The 21,467-nt window shown below is 36.6% G+C and overlaps 11 non-coding genes and 30 pseudogenes across 11 annotated transcripts; all 41 read left to right on the forward strand.

Moving 5' to 3' along the window:
• The first annotated feature begins 302 nt into the window (after positions 1-302).
• Positions 303-421, forward strand: LOC149672060 (5S ribosomal RNA; annotated as a pseudogene).
• A 122-nt stretch (positions 422-543) lies between these two features.
• LOC149672061 (5S ribosomal RNA) lies at positions 544-662 on the forward strand (annotated as a pseudogene).
• A 2,237-nt stretch (positions 663-2,899) lies between these two features.
• LOC149672062 (5S ribosomal RNA) lies at positions 2,900-3,018 on the forward strand (annotated as a pseudogene).
• A 137-nt stretch (positions 3,019-3,155) lies between these two features.
• On the forward strand, positions 3,156-3,274 carry LOC149672063 (5S ribosomal RNA). Its single transcript, XR_016367419.1, has one exon. It is a non-coding gene; the product is annotated as a 5S ribosomal RNA (ribosomal RNA).
• Positions 3,275-3,411: 137 nt separating this feature from the next.
• Positions 3,412-3,514, forward strand: LOC149672064 (5S ribosomal RNA; annotated as a pseudogene).
• Positions 3,515-3,636: 122 nt separating this feature from the next.
• Positions 3,637-3,755, forward strand: LOC149672065 (5S ribosomal RNA). The gene has a single exon (XR_016367260.1). It is a non-coding gene; the product is annotated as a 5S ribosomal RNA (ribosomal RNA).
• Positions 3,756-3,874: 119 nt separating this feature from the next.
• On the forward strand, positions 3,875-3,993 carry LOC149672066 (5S ribosomal RNA; annotated as a pseudogene).
• A 122-nt stretch (positions 3,994-4,115) lies between these two features.
• LOC149672067 (5S ribosomal RNA) lies at positions 4,116-4,234 on the forward strand (annotated as a pseudogene).
• Positions 4,235-4,356: 122 nt separating this feature from the next.
• Positions 4,357-4,475, forward strand: LOC149672068 (5S ribosomal RNA; annotated as a pseudogene).
• Positions 4,476-6,712: 2,237 nt separating this feature from the next.
• Positions 6,713-6,831, forward strand: LOC149672069 (5S ribosomal RNA; annotated as a pseudogene).
• A 137-nt stretch (positions 6,832-6,968) lies between these two features.
• On the forward strand, positions 6,969-7,087 carry LOC149672070 (5S ribosomal RNA). The gene has a single exon (XR_016367751.1). It is a non-coding gene; the product is annotated as a 5S ribosomal RNA (ribosomal RNA).
• Positions 7,088-7,225: 138 nt separating this feature from the next.
• Positions 7,226-7,328, forward strand: LOC149672071 (5S ribosomal RNA; annotated as a pseudogene).
• Positions 7,329-7,450: 122 nt separating this feature from the next.
• Positions 7,451-7,569, forward strand: LOC149672072 (5S ribosomal RNA; annotated as a pseudogene).
• Positions 7,570-7,702: 133 nt separating this feature from the next.
• Positions 7,703-7,805, forward strand: LOC149672073 (5S ribosomal RNA; annotated as a pseudogene).
• Positions 7,806-7,942: 137 nt separating this feature from the next.
• LOC149672074 (5S ribosomal RNA) lies at positions 7,943-8,061 on the forward strand. The gene has a single exon (XR_016367463.1). It is a non-coding gene; the product is annotated as a 5S ribosomal RNA (ribosomal RNA).
• A 123-nt stretch (positions 8,062-8,184) lies between these two features.
• Positions 8,185-8,303, forward strand: LOC149672075 (5S ribosomal RNA; annotated as a pseudogene).
• A 135-nt stretch (positions 8,304-8,438) lies between these two features.
• Positions 8,439-8,557, forward strand: LOC149672076 (5S ribosomal RNA). Its single transcript, XR_016367429.1, has one exon. It is a non-coding gene; the product is annotated as a 5S ribosomal RNA (ribosomal RNA).
• A 352-nt stretch (positions 8,558-8,909) lies between these two features.
• Positions 8,910-9,028, forward strand: LOC149672077 (5S ribosomal RNA; annotated as a pseudogene).
• Positions 9,029-9,161: 133 nt separating this feature from the next.
• On the forward strand, positions 9,162-9,280 carry LOC149672078 (5S ribosomal RNA). Its single transcript, XR_016367432.1, has one exon. It is a non-coding gene; the product is annotated as a 5S ribosomal RNA (ribosomal RNA).
• A 370-nt stretch (positions 9,281-9,650) lies between these two features.
• LOC149672079 (5S ribosomal RNA) lies at positions 9,651-9,753 on the forward strand (annotated as a pseudogene).
• Positions 9,754-9,890: 137 nt separating this feature from the next.
• LOC149672080 (5S ribosomal RNA) lies at positions 9,891-10,009 on the forward strand. Its single transcript, XR_016367372.1, has one exon. It is a non-coding gene; the product is annotated as a 5S ribosomal RNA (ribosomal RNA).
• A 361-nt stretch (positions 10,010-10,370) lies between these two features.
• LOC149672081 (5S ribosomal RNA) lies at positions 10,371-10,489 on the forward strand (annotated as a pseudogene).
• A 134-nt stretch (positions 10,490-10,623) lies between these two features.
• On the forward strand, positions 10,624-10,742 carry LOC149672082 (5S ribosomal RNA). The gene has a single exon (XR_016367435.1). It is a non-coding gene; the product is annotated as a 5S ribosomal RNA (ribosomal RNA).
• Positions 10,743-11,112: 370 nt separating this feature from the next.
• Positions 11,113-11,215, forward strand: LOC149672083 (5S ribosomal RNA; annotated as a pseudogene).
• Positions 11,216-11,352: 137 nt separating this feature from the next.
• On the forward strand, positions 11,353-11,471 carry LOC149672084 (5S ribosomal RNA). The gene has a single exon (XR_016367383.1). It is a non-coding gene; the product is annotated as a 5S ribosomal RNA (ribosomal RNA).
• A 361-nt stretch (positions 11,472-11,832) lies between these two features.
• LOC149672085 (5S ribosomal RNA) lies at positions 11,833-11,951 on the forward strand (annotated as a pseudogene).
• Positions 11,952-12,085: 134 nt separating this feature from the next.
• Positions 12,086-12,204, forward strand: LOC149672086 (5S ribosomal RNA). Its single transcript, XR_016367718.1, has one exon. It is a non-coding gene; the product is annotated as a 5S ribosomal RNA (ribosomal RNA).
• Positions 12,205-12,560: 356 nt separating this feature from the next.
• Positions 12,561-12,679, forward strand: LOC149672087 (5S ribosomal RNA; annotated as a pseudogene).
• Positions 12,680-12,813: 134 nt separating this feature from the next.
• Positions 12,814-12,916, forward strand: LOC149672088 (5S ribosomal RNA; annotated as a pseudogene).
• A 137-nt stretch (positions 12,917-13,053) lies between these two features.
• On the forward strand, positions 13,054-13,156 carry LOC149672089 (5S ribosomal RNA; annotated as a pseudogene).
• A 123-nt stretch (positions 13,157-13,279) lies between these two features.
• Positions 13,280-13,398, forward strand: LOC149672090 (5S ribosomal RNA; annotated as a pseudogene).
• A 375-nt stretch (positions 13,399-13,773) lies between these two features.
• LOC149672091 (5S ribosomal RNA) lies at positions 13,774-13,876 on the forward strand (annotated as a pseudogene).
• A 121-nt stretch (positions 13,877-13,997) lies between these two features.
• On the forward strand, positions 13,998-14,116 carry LOC149672092 (5S ribosomal RNA; annotated as a pseudogene).
• A 362-nt stretch (positions 14,117-14,478) lies between these two features.
• LOC149672093 (5S ribosomal RNA) lies at positions 14,479-14,597 on the forward strand (annotated as a pseudogene).
• Positions 14,598-14,719: 122 nt separating this feature from the next.
• Positions 14,720-14,838, forward strand: LOC149672094 (5S ribosomal RNA). Its single transcript, XR_016367600.1, has one exon. It is a non-coding gene; the product is annotated as a 5S ribosomal RNA (ribosomal RNA).
• Positions 14,839-14,960: 122 nt separating this feature from the next.
• LOC149672095 (5S ribosomal RNA) lies at positions 14,961-15,079 on the forward strand (annotated as a pseudogene).
• Positions 15,080-15,201: 122 nt separating this feature from the next.
• Positions 15,202-15,320, forward strand: LOC149672096 (5S ribosomal RNA; annotated as a pseudogene).
• A 136-nt stretch (positions 15,321-15,456) lies between these two features.
• Positions 15,457-15,559, forward strand: LOC149672097 (5S ribosomal RNA; annotated as a pseudogene).
• A 364-nt stretch (positions 15,560-15,923) lies between these two features.
• LOC149672098 (5S ribosomal RNA) lies at positions 15,924-16,042 on the forward strand (annotated as a pseudogene).
• Positions 16,043-16,164: 122 nt separating this feature from the next.
• On the forward strand, positions 16,165-16,283 carry LOC149672099 (5S ribosomal RNA; annotated as a pseudogene).
• A 122-nt stretch (positions 16,284-16,405) lies between these two features.
• LOC149672100 (5S ribosomal RNA) lies at positions 16,406-16,524 on the forward strand (annotated as a pseudogene).
• The last annotated feature ends 4,943 nt before the right edge of the window (positions 16,525-21,467 follow it).

Below are 21,467 nucleotides of genomic sequence, written 5' to 3' on the forward strand. Positions count from 1 at the left end.
TTTTTGTTATTGTTTTAAAAAGATGAAGGTCAATTTGTCTCACTTAATTTAAATTCGAATTATTATCTAGCTCTCTCGGCAACGGTAATATCACGCTGAAAAAAACGGTTCTCCTCCGATCACCGAAGTTAAGCAGCGTCGAGCGCAGTCAGTACCTGGGAACACTGCGTGCCGTTGGCTTTTTCCTTTTTGTTTCCTCTTTTAAATTCCACCAGATATGAAAAAAGCAAACATATCTTCTTTTTGTTATTGTTTTATAAAAATGAACGTTAATTAAATTCGAATTATTAACTAGCACTCTCGGCAACGGCCATATCATGCTGAATACACCGGTTCTCGTCCGATCACCGAAGTTAAGCAGCGTCGAGCGCAGTCAGTACTTGGGAGGGAGACCACTTAAGAACAATGCGTGCCGTTGGCTTTTTCCTTTTTGTTTCCTCTTTTAAATTCCACCAGATATGAAAAAAGCAAACATATCTTCTTTTTGTTATTGTTTTATAAAGATGAAGTTTAATTGAATTCAAATTATTAACTAGCATTCTCGGCAACGGCCATATCATGCTGAATACATCGGTTCTCGTCCGATCACCGAAGTTGAGCAGCGTCGAGCGCAGTCAGTACTTGGGAGGGAGACCACTTAGGAACACTGCGTGCCGTTGGCTTTTTAATTTTTTTTTCCTCTTTTAAATTCCAATAGGTATGAAAATGATCTACAGAAATACAAAGATACCAGGCAAACCGTAAAAGATTTATTAAAACGCGATAAGCTAGATTATTCCTCAATAATATGCAGTAGTATAAAAAAGAACCCAAAAACATTCTGGACCTATGTAAATAAAAAATCGAAAGAGCAGAAAAAAAATATCACTCTGAAGAAAGGAGACAAACTCCTAATAAATAACCTTGAAATAGCCACTGAGTTTCGAGAAATTTTCTCCAATATCGCAAATGACACTTCAAACGACCTCGAATTCTCTCCAAAATGCATTCAACGGGAATTTTTCAACACCAAAATAACAGAAGATGAGATTAGAAGTACAATCAAGAAACTAAAACCCAAGTTGTCCTCTGGTGTTGATGGAATTCCCAATATAATTATTAAAGGCTGTAGCGATCTTCTCTCCCCAATACTTGCCAGAGTATATAATCTCTCTTTGGAGCAAGGTCTCTTCCCTTCAGCGTGGAAGGAGGCACTGGTAACACCAATATTTAAAAAAGGGCATCAAGGAGATCCTTCCAATTATCGATCAATTTCTCTACTGAACAGCTTAAGCATGCTTTTTGATATGATTATGAGTGCTAAACTATATTCATGGTTTAAAGTAAATCTTCCGGAAAGCCAACACGGTTTTGTAAAAGGAAGATCCGTTGAGACAAGTCTTATAAGCACACTGCAATACATTGCACCCATTGCGGAAAATAGAGGACAGGTTGACATTATATATGTCTACCTATCTAAAGCGTTCGATCGGGTATCCCACAAGATACTTATCCAAAAACTACAACACTATGGATTATCGGGTAAACTGCTTGAGTGGACTAAAAACTACTTAAGTAACCGTAAAAATACCCTCAAAATTAATGGGGAAAAAACAAATGTCACGTACAATGTAACTTGTGGCGTTCCACAAGGGTCATCCCTTGGCCCGCTATTATTTAATATTTATACAGCTGACGCACCCTCGTTTATTAACCACTCTAAAATCCTCCAATTTGCCGATGATACTAAACTTGGGAACTCTGTATCGACGGACTCAGACTGCGAAAAACTTGAAGCCGATCTCATTAATCTTAACAACTGGTGCACCCAAAACAATATTCCCATAAATAATGATAAAACCTTTATAATGTCATTTACTAGAAAAAAATCTAAAATTGCATATAATTATAAACTAAATGGAGAAACCCTTATCAGAGTCCAAACCATAAGAGACTTAGGAGTCATATTTGATGAAAAACTAAATTTTATCGCACATGTTAAACATACCTTAGCTGATTGTTATCAAAAGCTAGGCCTAAGTCTCAAAATTGCAAAAGATATAAATTCACCAACTTGCTTTGTAAAACTTTATCTAACTCTGGTCAAACCAAAATTAATATTTGGAGGCCTGGTTTATAGCGGCTGCAGTGAATATCAACTATCCAAACTAGAACGGGTACAGAATAAATTCCTGAATTACTACAAATACTACTTTTTGCCGAAAGATACACATAAGACAACCCAAAGTAAATTAAAACTAGATACCATCAGTAAAACCCTAATTAAATTAGACATCATATTCCTGCAAAAGCTAAATGGAAATTTTATAGACTGCTCCATGTTGTTAGAACAAATCAAGTTCCATGCTCCCAACCTGAAAACTCGCCACAGAAGCGACAGATTATTGAAACCCAACATAACTTCACTAGAGCCAATGAGCAGAATGATGAAAAACTATAATATTTATGGATCTCATATAGACATTTTTGACAAAGCAAAACCCTCCCTGAAAGATATTTGTATATAACCCTATAACTCTAATTTTTATCTTAGGACTTCTGTTTTTACCTCGCGACATTTATTCTTATGTATTTTCATATTCCGACTTATATTTTTAACTTATTTTTATCGTATGTTTATATTTTTATCTTATGTTTATATTTTATCCTATGACATATTCTTACATTATTTCTAAATAATTATTCTAAAATATACCCTTCACCCCTAACTTATTACCTCATCCCCGTGTAAATACTTGTAGGTCATATACATGTACCGTTTATTTGCACGTAATAAACACTATTATTATTATTATTATTATTAAAAAAGCAAAAATATTTTCTTTTTGTTATTCTTTTAAAAAGATGATGGTTAATTTGTCTCACTTAATTTAAATTCGAATTATTATCTAGCACTCTCGGCAACGGCCATATCACTCTGAAAACAGCGGTTCTCGTCCGATCACCGAAGTTAAGAAGCGTCGAGCGCAGTCAGTACTTGGGAGGGAGACCACTTAGGAACACTGCGTGCCGTTGGCTTTTTCACTTTTTTTTCCTTGTTTAAATTCCAATAGATATGAAAAAAGCAAACATATTTTCTTTTTGTTATTGTTTTAAAAAGATGAAGGTTAATTTGTCTCACTTAATTTAAATTCGAATTATTATCTAGCACTCTCGGCAACGGCCATATCACGCTGAAAACACCGGTTCTCGTCCGATCACCGAAGTTAAGCAGCGTCGAGCGCAGTCAGTACTTGGGAGGGAGACCACTTAGGAACACTGCGTGCCGTTGGCTTTTTCACTTTTTTTCCTCTTTTAAATTCCTATAGATATGAAAAAAAGCAAACATATTTTCTTTTTGTTATTGTTTTAAAAAGATGAAGGTCAATTTGTCTCAGATAATTTAAATTCGAATTATTATCTAGCACTCTCGGCAACGGCCATATCACGCTGAAAACACCGGTTCTCGTCCGATCACCGAATTTAAGCAGCGTCGAGCGCAGTCAGTACTTAGGAACACTGCGTGCCGTTGGCTTTTTCCTTTTTGTTTCCTCTTTTAAATTCCACCAGATATGAAAAAACCAAACATATCTTCTTTTTGATATTGTTTTATAAAGATGAAAGTTAATTAAATTCAAATTATTAAATAGCACTTTCGGCAACGGCCATATCACGCTGAAAACATCGGTTCTCGTCCGATCACCGAAGTTAAGCAGCGTCGAGCGCAGTCAGTACTTGGGAGGGAGACCACTTAGGAACACTGCGTGCCGTTGGTTTTTCACTTTTTTCCTCTTTTAAATTCCACCAGATATGAAAAAAGCAAACATATCTTCTTTTTGTTATTGTTTTATAAAGATGAAGTTTAATTGAATTCAAATTATTAACTAGCATTCTCGGCAACGGCCATATCATGCTGAATACATCGGTTCTCGTCCGATCACCGAAGTTGAGCAGCGTCGAGCGCAGTCAGTACTTGGGAGGGAGACCACTTAGGAACACTGCGTGCCGTTGGCTTTTTAATTTTTTTTTCCTCTTTTAAATTCCACCAGATATGAAAAAAGCAAACATATCTTCTTTTTGTTATTGTTTTATAAAGATGAAGTTTAATTGAATTCAAATTATTAACTAGCACTCTCGGCAACGGCCATATCATGCTGAATACATCGGTTCTCGTCCGATCACCGAAGTTAAGCAGCGTCGAGCGCAGTCAGTACTTGGGAGGGAGACCACTTAGGAACACTGCGTGCCGTTGGCTTTTTCCTTTTTGTTTCCTCTTTTAAATTCCACCAGATATGAAAAAAGCAAACATATCTTCTTTTTGTTATTGTTTTATAAAGATGAAGTTTAATTGAATTCAAATTATTAACTAGCATTCTCGGCAACGGCCATATCATGCTGAATACATCGGTTCTCGTCCGATCACCGAAGCTGAGCAGCGTCGAGCGCAGTCAGTACTTGGGAGGGAGACCACTTAGGAACACTGCGTGCCGTTGGCTTTTTAATTTTTTTTTCCTCTTTTAAATTCCAATAGGTATGAAAATGATCTACAGAAATACAAAGATACCAGGCAAACCGTAAAAGATTTATTAAAACGCGATAAGCTAGATTATTCCTCAATAATATGCAGTAGTATAAAAAAGGACCCAAAAACATTCTGGACCTATGTAAATAAAAAATCGAAAGAGCAGAAAAAAAATATCACTCTGAAGAAAGGAGACAAACTCCTAATAAATAACCTTGAAATAGCCACTGAGTTTCGAGAAATTTTCTCCAATATCGCAAATGACACTTCAAACGACCTCGAATTCTCTCCAAAATGCATTCAACGGGAATTTTTCAACACCAAAATAACAGAAGATGAGATTAGAAGTACAATCAAGAAACTAAAACCCAAGTTGTCCTCTGGTGTTGATGGAATTCCCAATATAATTATTAAAGGCTGTAGCGATCTTCTCTCCCCAATACTTGCCAGAGTATATAATCTCTCTTTGGAGCAAGGTCTCTTCCCTTCAGCGTGGAAGGAGGCACTGGTAACACCAATATTTAAAAAAGGGCATCAAGGAGATCCTTCCAATTATCGATCAATTTCTCTACTGAACAGCTTAAGCATGCTTTTTGATATGATTATGAGTGCTAAACTATATTCATGGTTTAAAGTAAATCTTCCGGAAAGCCAACACGGTTTTGTAAAAGGAAGATCCGTTGAGACAAATCTTATAAGCACACTGCAATACATTGCACCCATTGCGGAAAATAGAGGACAGGTTGACATTATATATGTCGACCTATCTAAAGCGTTCGATCGGGTATCCCACAAGATACTTATCCAAAAACTACAACACTATAGATTATCGGGTAAACTGCTTGAGTGGACTAAAAACTACTTAAGTAACCGTAAAAATACCCTCAAAATTAATGGGGAAAAAACAAATGTCACGTACAATGTAACTTGTGGCGTTCCACAAGGGTCATCCCTTGGCCCGCTATTATTTAATATTTATACAGCTGACGCACCCTCGTTTATTAACCACTCTAAAATCCTCCAATTTGCCGATGATACTAAACTTGGGAACTCTGTATCGACGGACTCAGACTGCGAAAAACTTGAAGCCGATCTCATTAATCTTAACAACTGGTGCACCCAAAACAATATTCCCATAAATAATGATAAAACCTTTATAATGTCATTTACTAGAAAAAAATCTAAAATTGCATATAATTATAAACTAAATGGAGAAACCCTTATCAGAGTCCAAACCATAAGAGACTTAGGAGTCATATTTGATGAAAAACTAAATTTTATCGCACATGTTAAACATACCTTAGCTGATTGTTATCAAAAGCTAGGCCTAAGTCTCAAAATTGCAAAAGATATAAATTCACCAACTTGCTTTGTAAAACTTTATCTAACTCTGGTCAAACCAAAATTAATATTTGGAGGCCTGGTTTATAGCGGCTGCAGTGAATATCAACTATCCAAACTAGAACGGGTACAGAATAAATTCCTGAATTACTAAAAATACTACTTTTTGCCGAAAGATACACATAAGACAACCCAAAGTAAATTAAAACTAGATACCATCAGTAAAACCCTAATTAAATTAGACATCATATTCCTGCAAAAGCTAAATGGAAATTTTATAGACTGCTCCATGTTGTTAGAACAAATCAAGTTCCATGCTCCCAACCTGAAAACTCGCCACAGAAGCGACAGATTATTGAAACCCAACATAACTTCACTAGAGCCAATGAGCAGAATGATGAAAAACTATAATATTTATGGATCTCATATAGACATTTTTGACAAAGCAAAACCCTCCCTGAAAGATATTTGTATATAACCCTATAACTCTAATTTTTATCTTAGGACTTCTGTTTTTACCTCGCGACATTTATTCTTATGTATTTTCATATTCCGACTTATATTTTTAACTTATTTTTATCGTATGTTTATATTTTTATCTTATGTTTATATTTTATCCTATGACATATTCTTACATTATTTCTAAATAATTATTCTAAAATATACCCTTCACCCCTAACTTATTACCTCATCCCCGTGTAAATACTTGTAGGTCATATACATGTACCGTTTATTTGCACGTAATAAACACTATTATTATTATTATTATTATTAAAAAAGCAAAAATATTTTCTTTTTGTTATTCTTTTAAAAAGATGATGGTTAATTTGTCTCACTTAATTTAAATTCGAATTATTATCTAGCACTCTCGGCAACGGCCATATCACTCTGAAAACACCGGTTCTCGTCCTATCACCGAAGTTAAGAAGCGTCGAGCGCAGTCAGTACTTCGGAGGGAGACCACTTAGGAACACTGCGTGCCGTTGGCTTTTTCACTTTTTTTTCCTTTTTTAAATTCCAATAGATATGAAAAAAGCAAACATATTTTCTTTTTGTTATTGTTTTAAAAAGATGAAGGTTAATTTGTCTCACTTAATTTAAATTCGAATTATTATCTAGCACTCTCGGCAACGGCCATATCACGCTGAAAACACCGGATCTCGTCCGATCACCGAAGTTAAGCAGCGTCGAGCGCAGTCAGTACTTGGGAGGGAGACCACTTAGGAACACTGCGTGCCGTTGGCTTTTTCACTTTTTTTTCCTCTTTTAAATTCCTATAGATATGAAAAAAAGCAAACATATTTTCTTTTTGTTATTGTTTTAAAAAGATGAAGGTCAATTTGTCTCAGATAATTTAAATTCGAATTATTATCTAGCACTCTCGGCAACGGCCATATCACGCTGAAAACACCGGTTCTCGTCCGATCACCGAATTTAAGCAGCGTCGAGCGCAGTCAGTACTTAGGAACACTGCGTGCCGTTGGCTTTTTCCTTTTTGTTTCCTCTTTTAAATTCCACCAGATATGAAAAAACCAAACATATCTTCTTTTTGATATTGTTTTATAAAGATGAAAGTTAATTAAATTCAAATTATTAAATAGCACTTTCGGCAACGGCCATATGACGCTGAAAACATCGGTTCTCGCCCGATCACCGAAGTTAAGCAGCGTCGAGCGCAGTCAGTACTTGGGAGGGAGACCACTTAGGAACACTGCGTGCCGTTGGTTTTTCACTTTTTTCCACTTTTAAATTCCAATAGATATGAAAAAAGCAAACATATTTTCTTTTTGTTATTGTTTGAAAAGATGAAGGTTAATTTGTCTCACTTAATTTAAATTCGAATTATTAACTAGAACTCTCGGCAACGGCCATATCACGCTGAAAAAAACGGTTCTCCTCCGATCACCGAAGTTAAGCAGCGTCGAGCGCAGTCAGTACTAGGGAACACTGCGTGCCGTTGGCTTTTTCCTTTTTGTTTCCTCTTTTAAATTCCACCAGATATGAAAAAACCAAACATAATTTTCTTTTTGTTATTGTTTTAAAAAGATGAAGGTTAATTTTCTCACTTAATTTAAATTCGAATTATTAACTAGCACTCTCGGCAACGGCCATATCACGCTGAAAACACCGGTTCTCGTCCGATCACCGAAGTTAAGCAGCGTCGAGCGCAGTCAGTACTTGGGAGGGAGACCACTTAGGAACACTGCGTGCCGTTGACTTTTTCACTTTTTTTTTCGTCTTTTAAATTCCACCAGATATGAAAAAAGCAAACATATCTTCTTTTTGTTATTGTTTTATAAAGATGAAGTTTAATTGAATTCAAATTATTAACTAGCACTCTCGGCAACGGCCATATCATGCTGAATACACCGGTTCTCGTCCGATCACCGAAGTTGAGCAGCGTCGAGCGCAGTCAGTACTTGGGAGGGAGACCACTTAGGAATACTGCGTGCCGTTGGCTTTTTCACTTTTTTTTTCCTCTTTTAAATTCCAATAGATATGAAAAAAGCAAACTTATTTTCTTTTTGATATTGTTTTAAAAAGATGGTCAATTTGTCTCACTTAATTTAAATTCGAATTATTATCTAGCACTCTCAGCAACGGCCATATCACGCTGAAAACACCGGTTCTCGTCCGATCACCGAAGTTAAGCAGCGTCGAGCGCAGTCAGTACTTGGGAGGGAGACCACTTAGGAACACTGCGTGCCGTTGGTTTTTCACTTTTTTCCACTTTTAAATTCCAATAGATATGAAAAAAGCAAACATATCTTCTTTTTGTTATTGTTTTATAAAGATGAAGGTCAATTTGTCTCACTTAATTTAAATTCGAATTATTAACTAGAACTCTCGGCAACGGCCATATCACGCTGAAAAAAACGGTTCTCCTCCGATCACCGAAGTTAAGCAGCGCAGTCAGTACTTGGAAACACTGCGTGCCGTTGGCTTTTTCCTTTTTGTTTCCTCTTTTAAATTCCACCAGATATGAAAAAAGCAAACATATCTTCTTTTTGTTATTGTTTTATAAAGATGAAGTTTAATTGAATTCAAATTATTAACTAGCACTCTCGGCAACGGCCATATCATGCTGAATACACCGGTTCTCGTCCGATCACCGAAGTTGAGCAGCGTCGAGCGCAGTCAGTACTTGGGAGAGAGACCACTTAGGAATACTGCGTGCCGTTGGCTTTTTCACTTTTTTTCCTCTTTTAAATTCCAATAGCTATGAAAAAAGCAAACTTATTTTCTTTTTGTTATTGTTTTAAAAAGATGGTCAATTTGTCTCACTTAATTTAAATTCGAATTATTATCTAGCACTCTCAGCAACGGCCATATCACGCTGAAAACACCGGTTCTCGTCCGATCACCGAAGTTAAGCAGCGTCGAGCGCAGTCAGTACTTGGGAGGGAGACCACTTAGGAACACTGCGTGCCGTTGGTTTTTCACTTTTTTCCACTTTTAAATTCCAATAGATATGAAAAAAGCAAACATTTTCTTTTTGTTATTGTTTGAAAAGATGAAGGTTAATTTGTCTCACTTAATTTAAATTCGAATTATTAACTAGAACTCTCGGCAACGGTTATATCACGCTGAAAAAAACGGTTCTCCTCCGATCACCGAAGTTAAGCAGCGTCGAGCGCAGTCAGTACTTGGGAACACTGCGTGCCGTTGGCTTTTTCCTTTTTGTTTCCTCTTTTAAATTCCACCAGATATGAAAAAAGCAAACATATCTTCTTTTTGTTAGTGTTTTATAAAGATGAAGGTTAATTTTCTCACTTAATTTAAATTCGAATTATTAACTAGCACTCTCGGCAACGGCCATATCACGCTGAAAACACCGGTTCTCGTCCGTTCACCGAAGTTAAGCAGCGTCGAGCGCAGTCAGTACTTGGGAACACTGCGTGCCGTTGGCTTTTTCCTTTTTGTTTCCTCTTTTAAATTCCACCAGATATGAAAAAACCAAACATAATTTTCTTTTTGTTATTGTTTTAAAAAGATGAAGGTTAATTTTCTCACTTAATTTAAATTCGAATTATTAACTAGCACTCTCGGCAACGGCCATATCACGCTGAAAACACCGGTTCTCGTCCGATCACCGAAGTTAAGCAGCGTCGAGCGTAGTCAGTACTTGGGAGGGAGACCACTTAGGAACACTGCGTGCCGTTGACTTTTTCACTTTTTTTTCCTCTTTTAAATTCCAATAGATATGAAAAAAGCAAACTTATTTTCTTTTTGTTATTGTTTGAAAAGATGAAGGTTAATTTGTCTCACTTAATTTAAATTCGAATTATTAACTAGAACTCTCGGCAACGGCCATATCACGCTGAAAAAAACTGTTCTCCTCCGATCACCGAAGTTAAGCAGCGTCGAGCGCAGTCAGTACTTGGGAACACTGCGTGCCGTTGGCTTTTTCCTTTTTGTTTCCTCTTTTAAATTCCACCAGATATGAAAAAAGCAAACATATCTTCTTTTTGTTATTGTTTTATAAAGATGAAGTTTAATTGAATTCAAATTATTAACTAGCACTCTCGGCAACGGCCATATCATGCTGAATACACCGGTTCTCGTCCGATCACCGAAGTTGAGCAGCGTCGAGCCCAGTCAGTACTTGGGAGGGAGACCACTTAGGAATACTGCGTGCCGTTGGCTTTTTTACTTTTTTTTCCTCTTTTAATTTCCAATAGATATGAAAAAAGCAAACTTATTTTCTTTTTGTTATTGTTTTAAAAAGATGGTCAATTTGTCTCACTTAATTTAAATTCGAATTATTATCTAGCACTCTCAGCAACGGCCATATCACGCTGAAAACACCGGTTCTCGTCCGATCACCGAAGTTAAGCAGCGTCGAGCGCAGTCAGTACTTGGGAGGGAGACCACTTAGGAACACTGCGTGCCGTTGGTTTTTCACTTTTTTCCACTTTTAAATTCCAATAGATATGAAAAAAGCAAACATTTTCTTTTTGTTATTGTTTGAAAAGATGAAGGTTAATTTGTCTCACTTAATTTAAATTCGAATTATTAACTAGAACTCTCGGCAACGGTTATATCACGCTGAAAAAAACGGTTCTCCTCCGATCACCGAAGTTAAGCAGCGTCGAGCGCAGTCAGTACTTGGGAACACTGCGTGCCGTTGGCTTTTTCCTTTTTGTTTCCTCTTTTAAATTCCACCAGATATGAAAAAAGCAAACATATCTTCTTTTTGTTAGTGTTTTATAAAGATGAAGGTTAATTTTCTCACTTAATTTAAATTCGAATTATTAACTAGCACTCTCGGCAACGGCCATATCACGCTGAAAACACCGGTTCTCGTCCGTTCACCGAAGTTAAGCAGCGTCGAGCGCAGTCAGTACTTGGGAACACTGCGTGCCGTTGGCTTTTTCCTTTTTGTTTCCTCTTTTAAATTCCACCAGATATGAAAAAACCAAACATAATTTTCTTTTTGTTATTGTTTTAAAAAGATGAAGGTTAATTTTCTCACTTAATTTAAATTCGAATTATTAACTAGCACTCTCGGCAACGGCCATATCACGCTGAAAACACCGGTTCTCGTCCGATCACCGAAGTTAAGCAGCGTCGAGCGTAGTCAGTACTTGGGAGGGAGACCACTTAGGAACACTGCGTGCCGTTGACTTTTTCACTTTTTTTTCCTCTTTTAAATTCCAATAGATATGAAAAAAGCAAACTTATTTTCTTTTTGTTATTGTTTGAAAAGATGAAGGTTAATTTGTCTCACTTAATTTAAATTCGAATTATTAACTAGAACTCTCGGCAACGGCCATATCACGCTGAAAAAAACTGTTCTCCTCCGATCACCGAAGTTAAGCAGCGTCGAGCGCAGTCAGTACTTGGGAACACTGCGTGCCGTTGGCTTTTTCCTTTTTGTTTCCTCTTTTAAATTCCACCAGATATGAAAAAAGCAAACATATCTTCTTTTTGTTATTGTTTTATAAAGATGAAGTTTAATTGAATTCAAATTATTAACTAGCACTCTCGGCAACGGCCATATCATGCTGAATACACCGGTTCTCGTCCGATCACCGAAGTTGAGCAGCGTCGAGCCCAGTCAGTACTTGGGAGGGAGACCACTTAGGAATACTGCGTGCCGTTGGCTTTTTTACTTTTTTTTCCTCTTTTAATTTCCAATAGATATGAAAAAAGCAAACTTATTTTCTTTTTGTTATTGTTTTAAAAAGATGGTCAATTTGTCTCACTTAATTTAAATTCGAATTATTATCTAGCACTCTCAGCAACGGCCATATCACGCTGAAAACACCGGTTCTCGACCGATCACCGAAGTTAAGCAGCGTCGAGCGCAGTCAGTACTTGGGAGGGAGACCACTTAGGAACACTGCGTGCCGTTGGTTTTTCACTTTTTTCCACTTTTAAATTCCAATAGATATGAAAAAAGCAAACATTTTCTTTTTGTTATTGTTTGAAAAGATGAAGGTTAATTTGTCTCACTTAATTTAAATTCGAATTATTAACTAGAACTCTCGGCAACGGTTATATCACGCTGAAAAAAACGGTTCTCCTCCGATCACCGAAGTTAAGCAGCGTCGAGCGCAGTCAGTACTTGGGAACACTGCGTGCCGTTGGCTTTTTCCTTTTTGTTTCCTCTTTTAAATTCCACCAGATATGAAAAAAGCAAACATATCTTCTTTTTGTTAGTGTTTTATAAAGATGAAGTTTAATTGAATTCAAATTATTAATTAGCACTCTCGGCAACGGCCATATCATGCTGAATACACCGGTTCTCGTCCGATCACCGAAGTTGAGCAGCGTCGAGCGCAGTCAGTACTTGGGAGGGAGACCACTTAGGAACACTACGTGACGTTGGGTTTTTCACTTTTTTTTTCACTTTTAAATTCCAATAGATATGAAAAAAGCAAACTTATTTTCTTTTTGTTATTGTTTTAAAAAGATGGTCAATTTGTCTCACTTAATTTAAATTCGAATTATTATCTAGCACTCTCAGCAACGGCCATATCACGCTGAAAACACCGGTTCTCGTCCGATCACCGAAGTTAAGCAGCGTCGAGCGCAGTCAGTACTTGGGAACACTGCGTGCCGTTGGCTTTTTCCTTTTTGTTTCTTCTTTTAAATTCCACCAGATATGAAAAAACCAAACACAATTTTCTTTTTGTTATTGTTTTAAAAAGATGAAGGTTAATTTTCTCACTTAATTTAAATTCGAATTATTAACTAGCACTCTCGGCAACGGCCATATCACGCTGAAAACACCGGTTCTCGTCCGTTCACCGAAGTTAAGCAGCGTCGAGCGCAGTCAGTACTTGGGAACACAGCGTGCCGTTGGCTTTTTTCCTTTTTGTTTCCTCTTTTAAATTCCAATAGATATGAAAAAAGCAAACATGTCTTCTTTTTGTTATTGTTTTATAAAGATGAAGGTTAATTAAATTCAAATTATTAAATAGCACTCTCGGCAACGGCCATATAACGCTGAAAACACCGGTTCTCGTCCGATCACCGAAGTTAAGCAGCGTCGAGCGCAGTCAGTACTTGGGAGGCAGACAACTTGGGAACACTGCGTGTCGTTGGCTTTTTCACTTTTTTTTCCTCTATTAAATTCCAATAGATATGAAAAAAGCAAACATATTTTCTTTTTGTTATTGTTTTAAAAAGATGAAGGTTAATTTGTCTCACTTAATTTAAATTCGAATTATTAACTAGCACTCTCGGCAACGGCCATATCACGCTGAAAACACCGGTTCTCGTCCAACCGCCGACGTTAGCAGCGTCGAGCGCAGTCAGTACTTGGGAATACTGCGTGCCGTTGGCTTTTTCACTTTTGTTTCCTCTTTTAATTCCACCCGATATGAAAAAAGCAAACATATCTTCTTTTTGTTATTGTTTTATAAAGATGAAGGTTAATTTGTCTCACTTAATTTAAATTCGAATTATTAACTAGCACTCTCGGCAACGGTCATATCACGCTGAAAACACCGGTTCTCGTCCGATCACCGAAGTTAAGCAGCGTCGAGCGCATACAGTACTTGGGAATACTGCGTGCCGTTGGTTTTTCCCTTTTGTTTCCTCTTTTAAATTCCACCCGATATGAAAAAAGCAAACATATCTTCTTTTTGTTATTGTTTTATAAAGATGAAAGTTAATTAAATTCAAATTATTAACTAGCACTCTCGGCAACGGCCATATCACGCTGAATTCTCCGGTTCTCGTCCGATAACCGAAGTTAAGAAGCGTCGAGCGCAGTCACTACTTGGGAGGGAGACCACTTAGGAACACTGCGTGCCGTTGGCTTTTTCACTTTTTTTTCCTCTTTTAAATTTTAATAGATAAGAAAAAAGCAAACACGTTTTCTTTTTGTTATTGTTTTAAAAAGATGAAGGTTAATTTGTCTCACGTAATATAAATTCGAATTATTAACTAGCACTCTCGCCAACGGAAATATCACGCTGAAAAAAACGGTTCTCCTCCGATCACCGAAGTTAAGCAGCGTCGAGCGCAGTCAGTACCTGGGAACACTGCGTGCCGTTGGCTTTTTCCTTTTTGTTTCCTCTTTTAAATTCCACCAGATATGAAAAAAGCAAACATATCTTCTTTTTGTTATTGTTTTATAAAGATGAACGTTAATTAAATTCGAATTATCAACTAGCACTCTCGGCAACGGCCATATAATGCTGAATACACCGGTTCTCGTCCGATCACCGAAGTTAAGAAGCGTCGAGCGCAGTCAGTACTTGGGAGGGAGACCACTTAGGAACACTGCGTGCCGTTGGCTTTTTCACTTTTTTTTCCTCTTTTAAATTCCACCAGATATGAAAAAAGCAAACATATCTTATTTTTGTTATTGTTTTATAAAGATGAAGTTTAATTGAATTCAAATTATTAACTAGCACTCTCGGCAACGGCCATATCATGCTGAATACACCGGTTCTCGTCCGATCACCGAAGTTAAGCAGCGTCGAGCGCAGTCAGTACTTGGGAGGGAGACCACTTAGGAACACTGCGTGCCGTTGGCTTTTTCCTTTTTGTTTCCTCTTTTAAATTCCACCAGATATGAAAAAAGCAAACATATCTTCTTTTTGTTATTGTTTTATAAAGATGAAGTTTAATTGAATTCAAATTATTAACTAGCACTCTCGGCAACGGCCATATCATGCTGAATACATCGGTTCTCGTCCGATCACCGAAGTTAAGCAGCGTCGAGCGCAGTCAGTACTTGGGAGGGAGACCACTTAGGAACACTGCGTGCCGTTGGCTTTTTCCTTTTTGTTTCCTCTTTTAAATTCCACCAGATATGAAAAAAGCAAACATATCTTCTTTTTGTTATTGTTTTATAAAGATGAAGTTTAATTGAATTCAAATTATTAACTAGCATTCTCGGCAACGGCCATATCATGCTGAATACATCGGTTCTCGTCCGATCACCGAAGTTGAGCAGCGTCGAGCGCAGTCAGTACTTGGGAGGGAGACCACTTAGGAACTCTGCGTGCCGTTGGCTTTTTAATTTTTTTTCCTCTTTTAAATTCCAATAGGTATGAAAAAAGCAAAAATATTTTCTTTTTGTTATTGTTTTAAAAAGATGAAGGTCAATTTGTCTCACTTAATTTAAATTCGAATTATTATCTAGCACTCTCGGCAACGGCCATATCACGCTGAAAACACCGGTTCTCGTCAGATCACCGAATTTAAGCAGCGTCGAGCGCAGTCAGTACTTGGGAACACTGCGTGCCGTTGGCTTTTTAATTATTTTTTTCCTCTTTTAAATTCCAATAGGTATGAAAAAAGCAAAAATATTTTCTTTTTGTTATTGTTTTAAAAAGATGAAGGTCAATTTGTCTCACTTAATTTAAATTCGAATTATTATCTAGCTCTCTCGGCAACGGTAATATCACGCTGAAAAAAAACGGTTCTCCTCCGATCACCGAAGTTAAGCAGCGTCGAGCGCAGTCAGTACCTGGGAACACTGCGTGCCGTTGGCTTTTTTCTTTTTGTTTCCTCTTTTAAATTCCACCAGATATGAAAAAAGCAAACATATCTTCTTTTTGTTATTGTTTTATAAAGATGAACGTTAATTAAATTCGAATTATTAACTAGCACTCTCGGCAACGGCCATATCATGCTGAATACACCGGTTCTCGTCCGATCACCGAAGTTAAGAAGCGTCGAGCGCAGTCAGTACTTGGGAGGGAGACCACTTAGGAACACTGCGTGCCGTTGGCTTTTTCACTTTTTTTTCCTCTTTTAAATTCCACCAGATATGAAAAAAGCAAACATATCTTCTTTTTGTTATTGTTTTATAAAGATGAAGTTTAATTGAATTCAAATTATTAACTAGCACTCTCGGCAACGGCCATATCATGCTGAATACATCGGTTCTCGTCCGATCACCGAAGTTAAGCAGCGTCGAGCGCAGTCAGTACTTGGGAGGGAGACCACTTAGGAACACTGCGTGCCGTTGGCTTTTTCCTTTTTGTTTCCTCTTTTAAATTCCACCAGATATGAAAAAAGCAAACATATCTTCTTTTTGTTATTGTTTTATAAAGATGAAGTTTAATTGAATTCAAATTATTAACTAGCATTCTCGGCAACGGCCATATCATGCTGAATACATCGGTTCTCGTCCGATCACCGAAGTTGAGCAGCGTCGAGCGCAGTCAGTACTTGGGAGGGAGACCACTTAGGAACACTGCGTGCCGTTGGCTTTTTAATTTTTTTTTCCTCTTTTAAATTCCAATAGGTATGAAAATGATCTACAGAAATACAAAGATACCAGGCAAACCGTAAAAGATTTATTAAAACGCGATAAGCTAGATTATTCCTCAATAATATGCAGTAGTATAAAAAAGGACCCAAAAACATTCTGGACCTATGTAAATAAAAAATCGAAAGAGCAGAAAAAAAATATCACTCTGAAGAAAGGAGACAAACTCCTAATAAATAACCTTGAAATAGCCACTGAGTTTCGAGAAATTTTCTCCAATATCGCAAATGACACTTCAAACGACCTCGAATTCTCTCCAAAATGCATTCAACGGGAATTTTTCAACACCAAAATAACAGAAGATGAGATTAGAAGTACAATCAAGAAACTAAAACCCAAGTTGTCCTCTGGTGTTGATGGAATTCCCAATATAATTATTAAAGGCTGTAGCGATCTTCTCTCCCCAATACTTGCCAGAGTATATAATCTCTCTTTGGAGCAAGGTCTCTTCCCTTCAGCGTGGAAGGAGGCACTGGTAACACCAATATTTAAAAAAGGGCATCAAGGAGATCCTTCCAATTATCGATCAATTTCTCTACTGAACAGCTTAAGCATGCTTTTTGATATGATTATGAGTGCTAAACTATATTCATGGTTTAAAGTAAATCTTCCGGAAAGCCAACACGGTTTTGTAAAAGGAAGATCCGTTGAGACAAGTCTTATAAGCACACTGCAATACATTGCACCCATTGCGGAAAATAGAGGACAGGTTGACATTATATATGTCTACCTATCTAAAGCGTTCGATCGGGTATCCCACAAGATACTTATCCAAAAACTACAACACTATGGATTATCGGGTAAACTGCTTGAGTGGACTAAAAACTACTTAAGTAACCGTAAAAATACCCTCAAAATTAATGGGGAAAAAACAAATGTCACGTACAATGTAACTTGTGGCGTTCCACAAGGGTCATCCCTTGGCCCGCTATTATTTAATATTTATACAGCTGACGCACCCTCGTTTATTAACCACTCTAAAATCCTCCAATTTGCCGATGATACTAAACTTGGGAACTCTGTATCGACGGACTCAGACTGCGAAAAACTTGAAGCCGATCTCATTAATCTTAACAACTGGTGCACCCAAAACAATATTCCCATAAATAATGATAAAACCTTTATAATGTCATTTACTAGAAAAAAATCTAAAATTGCATATAATTATAAACTAAATGGAGAAACCCTTATCAGAGTCCAAACCATAAGAGACTTAGGAGTCATATTTGATGAAAAACTAAATTTTATCGCACATGTTAAACATACCTTAGCTGATTGTTATCAAAAGCTAGGCCTAAGTCTCAAAATTGCAAAAGATATAAATTCACCAACTTGCTTTGTAAAACTTTATCTAACTCTGGTCAAACCAAAATTAATATTTGGAGGCCTGGTTTATAGCGGCTGCAGTGAATATCAACTATCCAAACTAGAACGGGTACAGAATAAATTCCTGAATTACTACAAATACTACTTTTTGCCGAAAGATACACATAAGACAACCCAAAGTAAATTAAAACTAGATACCATCAGTAAAACCCTAATTAAATTAGACATCATATTCCTGCAAAAGCTAAATGGAAATTTTATAGACTGCTCCATGTTGTTAGAACAAATCAAGTTCCATGCTCCCAACCTGAAAACTCGCCACAGAAGCGACAGATTATTGAAACCCAACATAACTTCACTAGAGCCAATGAGCAGAATGATGAAAAACTATAATATTTATGGATCTCATATAGACATTTTTGACAAAGCAAAACCCTCCCTGAAAGATATTTGTATATAACCCTATAACTCTAATTTTTATCTTAGGACTTCTGTTTTTACCTCGCGACATTTATTCTTATGTATTTTCATATTCCGACTTATATTTTTAACTTATTTTTATCGTATGTTTATATTTTTATCTTATGTTTATATTTTATCCTATGACATATTCTTACATTATTTCTAAATAATTATTCTAATATATACCCTTCACCCCTAACTTATTACCTCATCCCCGTGTAAATACTTGTAGGTCATATACATGTACCGTTTATTTGCACGTAATAAACACTATTATTATTATTAATCAAAAATGTCTTGATTAGAATCAATACCTAAAAAGTATCGATAAGACTGAGGTTATCACTTGTCTGAAGGATCAGATATTAATTTTTCTTTTTAATTGAAACTTAAATGCATGCTTAAGAAAAAACAACGTTCCATTACCGTTTTCCGTTGAAATAAATTATTTTACTGGTAATCAATTTCAAAAATTTACTTATCTCGGCTTTTCGACCACAATTCCATTCCCCGAAAACATTTTATCATTACATTAATTACTTTTGGGAGAGTACGTGTATGGTTTTTGCGTTTTAAAAGGTTCCTAAAGACGTTACATCTCCATTCGTGACCAGCACGCTTCGCAGTGGAACATTTTAATTATTCTAAAACCAATGGCGCCAAATTCAATAGGGACAGTAACATTTTTACTCGCGGTTTTGCAAAATGATGTAATATCAAGTGTACTTTAGTGAACCGTCGTATTGTTCTTTCTCATAGTTCAGGGCATGATCAGTGTTACTGCCCAATTTCTCTCTCTAGTTTCTAACAATGGTTAGAGACTATTTGATAAGGCGCGGCACAACGTTATATTCTAAGTAGCACAAAAGGAAAATGAATCCATTTTTTTATATTTTGGTTTGAAATTAATAAACTCATGATAGTAGTTATAACGAACAGAAAGTCAAGGGAATGGCACCGGTAATGAGCAGCAAAAAGAGAGAAAATTTTGCTTCAAGGTAGCAGAGGGACATGGTAGTGAAAATAGTAATCTAGAATTTTGTTCGTTCAAACCTTAATATATCATGAAATATTCAAGTGAGGAGGCGGCACTACCTAGAAAGATTGATTTTGGCAGATAACAGCGAAAAAAATTATGTTCTACACACACTGGAACTATGGGAGAGTTTCTGGGCCACAGGTCGCACATGATGAAATTTCAACTCCAGTTTACATCTGTTCGTACTAGTAGCAGGTTAAGCTATAGTTTGCTCAGGTCCTGTTAGTCTCGAAAGGGTTATATAGTCCTCGTAACCAGTGGCGTCGCTAGGCCTTTTTGGGGGGGACTATAGCCCCCCCAAATTCCAAACTTAGCCCCCCCCCCCCAAAAAATAATCAGTAAACCCTACCAAAAAATTGCTGTTAGCAACCTAAAATTCTGTAGCAATATATAAAAAATTTTCAATATCAAACAGTAAAATTTTGAAGAAAAAAACAGATGGAAACAAGTAAAATGTTTCATGTTCTTTCGAAGGGAGTCCCAATAGTGTGGACTAAAAGCTAACCAAAACTAAAAATAAACCTAAGACGAGTGAAAATCCTTCATAATCGGTTCCGTAGTCTTTATCAATAAAAGGTTGTATATCTTCAAAATACGAATAATTTCACGTTGACACAAATTTACGGATAGTTTTAAAGGTCTACACATTTTCCAAAGAACCCATTATGCAATTTAGCCACATCGTAGTATACCATAGGCTCTTAGTTTGACCCGAGCCGTAGTAGTACTGGCCGGGGTTTTCGCTTTCGTTATCGTCAGATTTTAGCTTAAATGGAACCAATAGTGGTAGCTGAGCTCAGTTCGAGATTTTATTTTAATTAATAATTTTTCACACCGCACCCGGGAATTGAACCCGGCTGGCTGGCGCAGCAGTAAGACACGCTACCACTGTGGGGTCGGACATTTCTGATTTTTTGTTTAGGGTCTTTGAATTTTTTTCTTTTTATTCATGTGCTAATTAAATAGATAACGATGTGGCTACTATTAAGTCCCAGCCCTTGGGCCATCTTGTTTATATTAAGTTCTTATAATAACTTTAAAATAGTTTGCCCAGATTTAGCCCCCCCCCCCAAATTTCAAACCCTAGCGACGCTACTGCTTGTAACTTTTAAAAGGTTGTTGTCATGGCTTAACAGACCGCTATTTCAGTTTTTTATTGTTTTATAGTTTATTTTGACACGTTATCTCCCAAAAGTAATTAATGTAATGATAAAATGTTTTCGGGGAATGGAATTGTGGTCGAAAAGCCGAGATAAGTAAATTTTTGAAATTGATTACCAGTAAAATAATTTATTTCAACGGAAAACGGTAATGGAACGTTGTTTTTTCTTAAGCATGCATTTAAGTTTCAATTAAAAAGAAAAATTAATATCTGATCCTTCAGACAAGTGATAACCTCAGTCTTATCGATACTTTTTAGGTATTGATTCTAATCAAGACATTTTTGATTAATATCTGTTCCTTCAGTCTTCATTTTAATTAAGAATGTTAAGAAACTGTTTTACATTTTCAAAATCTGCACTAAGCAGAAACAAATATATATAGGGGACCATAACTTTCGCTCAATCAGACATTTATTTATTATGATACTTCAAAAAAACGTAAATCAATAAAAGTTTGTATTCTTATTGTAATTAACATAATACAATTTTTTACAATCATTCATTGAAACGCGAGGCGCCCCCTAAAAATTCCAGAAATAGGACCAAATTGACAATTTTACAAAATTTTTAAAAATGCTGATTATGTCCGTTTATCATTTAGCTCAAAATTGTCATAAGCCCAATATGAAATTCGGATATCCTTAAAACTTCATAAAGACGATCCGAGATTTTCAATTTCACACTTTTTTTGTAGCATAAACTAACGTCTGTTTGATATGAAGCTTAAAACCTTAAACAAAATATAGTCAGGGCTACCCTAAAAGTTCACCAAGATGATCCAAGATTGTTAATACGCCTAAAAAGTGCCATCTTCAAAATATGTAGCCGGGGAAAAGAGAGCGTGATCGAGTGGGCTATGCTAGTGGTTGGAAGTCGTGGGGGTTGGGACAGTGA

This window comes from Phalangium opilio, unplaced genomic scaffold, assembly GCF_054372755.1.
Source record: "Phalangium opilio isolate 3A_F unplaced genomic scaffold, DU_Popi_V2 ptg000054l_1, whole genome shotgun sequence".
In the NCBI taxonomy this organism is placed as follows: domain Eukaryota; kingdom Metazoa; phylum Arthropoda; class Arachnida; order Opiliones; family Phalangiidae; genus Phalangium; species Phalangium opilio.